The following is a 3,467-nucleotide window of genomic DNA, read 5'->3' on the forward strand; positions in this document are numbered from 1 at the left end:
CAGAGAGCTGGCCTGGAAGAGGGGCAACCGGGACAGAATCCGGTGTCCCGACCGGGACTAGAACCCAGTATGCCGGCGCCGCAAGGTGGAGGATTAGCCTAGTGAGCCACGGCGCTGGCCCTGCCTTTCAAATAAATAAAATAAATCTTTAAAAAAATGTCTTTCATCAAACATATCACCATGTTCGGGTGTATTTAGCTTTCTCTCTTTATAATGAAAATATGAATACCAAAAAAAATTTCATTTTCCTCTTTGCTGTAAGAACAACAATGCAAGGTTGATGATAAATAGCTGCTAACAGTCAGTTTCATTGTCTGGGAGCAATAGAGATTACAGGAGACACCTGAAGGGGACGGCCACTCCTCCACGCACCATGAGGGCAGATATGCCCATCATAGCCAAACCTGCCTACCTTTTTTTTTTTTTTTTTTTTTTTTGACAGGCAGAGTGGACAGTGAGAGAGAGAGACAGAGAGAAAGGTCTTCCTTTGCCGTTGGTTCACCCTCCAATGGCCGCTGCGGCCGGCGCGCTGCGGCCGGCGCACCGCGCTGATCCGATGGCAGGAGCCAGGAGCCAGGTGCTTATCCTGGTCTCCCATGGGGTGCAGGGCCCAAGCACCTGGGCCATCCTCCACTGCACTCCCTGGCCACAGCAGAGGGCTGGCCTGGAAGAGGGGCAACCGGGACAGAATCCGGCGCCCCGACCGGGACTAGAACCCGGTGTGCCGGCGCCGCTAGGCGGAGGATTAGCCTAGTGAGCCGCGGCGCCGGCCCCAAACCTGCCTACCTTTTAAAAGATGGCAGAAATCTGGAGTTTTATGCAAGATGTCCCTGGTTCTTTAAACTGGCTTACTCAGCAGTAAGAATCATCCTTTTAAAATGTAAATCATATCGCTTCACAGCTCAATATAGATAGCTCCCCTACAAAGTCTCCTCACAATGCCTTCTACAGGAACTGGAATTTAGCCTAGCAGGTTAAGACGTCCAAGCACCTGGGTTGGATGCGTGGCTCCTGATTCCAGCTTTCTTCTTCTTATTATTATTATTTTAATTTATTTTATTTATTTGAATGGCAGAGTGACAGAGAGAGATGAAGGGACAGAGAAACATCCAAAGGCCAGGACCAAACCAAGCCAAAGCCAGGAGTCAGGAACTCCGTTCTGGAACTTGAACTATTCTCCGCTGTTTTTCCAGGTGCATCAGCAGGGAGCTGGGTCAGAAGCAGAATAGCTGGACTCGAACTGGTACTCAATTTGAAGAAGGAACCTGCAGATGGATTCTCTCTCTCTCTCTCTTTCCTTTCAAATAAATAAATATTTTATTTTTTAAGATTTATTTTATTTATTTGAAAGAGTTACATAGAGAGAGAGACAGAGAGAGGTCTTCCTTCCAATGGTTCACTATCCAAATGGCTGCAACAGCTAGGACTGTGCTGATCCAAAGCCAGAAACCAGGAGCTTCTTCTGGGTCTCCCACGCGGGTGCAGGGGCCCAAGCACTTGGACCTACCTTGTACTGCTCTCCCAGGCCATAGCAGAGAGCTGGATGGAAGTGGAGCAGCCGGGACACCAACAGGAGCCCATATGGGATGCCGGTGCTGAAGACCAAGGCTTTAACTCGCTGCACCACAGCTCCAGCCCCGAAACAGACATCTTAAGTGGCTTCTGCAGAGGACACAGCCCCGAAGTCTGTTCCCCTTTCTCAGGCCTGCATCGTCTCTCAAAGCAGTCCAGGCAAGCTCGTGCATCAGGCTGCTGCTTCTGGCTGACTATCCCTCCTCCACAGCAGGGAGTTCAATTCCCTCACCTTCAAATCTTTGCTGAAGTCCCCTCCTCAGAGATACCTTCCCTGACAACCTTCTGTACACACGCAAATCTCTCCTAAGTATGACATTCCTAACTCCCCTCACATTTTCCCTTAGCACCTGTCACCTTGTAGTGTACAATATTACCATGATCCACTTCTTTGTGATGTCTTTGTCTCCCCTTACTAGAATGTAAGAAGAAGGGCAGAAATTTGTGTGTGCTTTATCCACTAGATAGCCTGTGGGCCTCAAACAATGCCTGGCACATGATAAATGTTCAATAAACATTTGTTAAATGAGGCCTGCGCCATGGCTCAGTAGGCTAATCCTCCACCTTGCGGCGCCAGCACACCGGGTTCTAGTCCCGGTACTGGATTCCGTCCCGGTTGCCCCTCTCCCAGGCTAGCTCTCTGCTATGGCCCAGGAGTGCAGTGGAGGATGGCCCAAGTCCTTGGGCCCTGCACCCACATGGGAGACCAGGAGAAGCACCTGGCTCCTGGTTTCAGATCAGCGCAATGTGCGGGCCACAGCAGCCATTGGAGGGTGAACCAACGGCAAAGGAAGACCTTTCTCTTTGTCTCTCTCTCTCACTGTCCACTTTGCCTCTCAAAAAAGTAAAAAAAAAAAAAATTTGTTAAATGAGTGAATTAATTCAATATTTTATAACATCTTGAAGGTGAATCAAAATATATCCCAGGTCAGAAACAATCCTTGAATCAGTAGCTATTAAAAAAATGCCATTGACCTCACATCGTGGGGTCATGTGACACACCCACTCCCAGGAGGCAGTGAGGAGCACTGTAGTATTTGAAGGGGCATGCAGAGTCCTGGTGGTAGAGCTAAAGGGACCTCCTCTTGGCCCCAGCGTCAATCACCAGGGCCAGCAGACTTTCGGACATCTGCTCATTCCATCTGTCACCGTGACTCAGCGTGTCCAGTTTGGTGTCTTGTTTGCTTTAAGATTTATTTATCAGGCCTGCACTGTGGGGTAGCGGGTAAAGCTGCCGCCTGCAGTGCTGGCATCCCATATGGGCGCCGGTTCTAGTCCCGGCTGCTCCTCTTTCGATCCAGCTCTCTGCTATGGCCTGGGAAAGCAGTGGATGATGGCCCAAGTCCTTGAGCCCCTGCACCGGCATGGGAGACCCAGAAGACGCTCCTGGCTCCTGGCTTCAGATCGGCGCAGTTCTGGCCATCACAGCCAACTGGGGCATGAACCAGCGGATGGAAGCTCTCTCTGCCTCTCCTTCTTTTTCTGTGTAACTCTGACTTTCAAATAGATAAATAAATAAATAAATCTTAAAAAAAGATGTATCTATCTATTTGAAAGAGTGACAGAGAGAGAGGGGGAGATACAAAAAGAGAAGAGATCTTTCATCCACTGGCTCACTCCACAAACTCCTACAATAGCCTAGGCTGGGCTAGGCTGCAGTCAGGAGCCAGAAACTCCATTCAGGTCTTCTACATGGGTAGCAGGGATCTAAGGACTTCCAGGTGCATTAGCAGGAAGCTAGAAGGGAAATGGAGGAGCCCAGATGTGGGTGTCCCAAGCAGCAGCTTAATACACTGCACAACACCCCAACCCTGGGGTGACCCAGTTTCTATCATGTGACCTCCCATTTACCACCCCCCCCCCCAAGAAAGAGATACGGAGTGCACAGCAGAGAG

The sequence above is a fragment of the Oryctolagus cuniculus genome, chromosome 7, assembly GCF_964237555.1.
Source record: "Oryctolagus cuniculus chromosome 7, mOryCun1.1, whole genome shotgun sequence".
NCBI classification, from domain to species: domain Eukaryota; kingdom Metazoa; phylum Chordata; class Mammalia; order Lagomorpha; family Leporidae; genus Oryctolagus; species Oryctolagus cuniculus.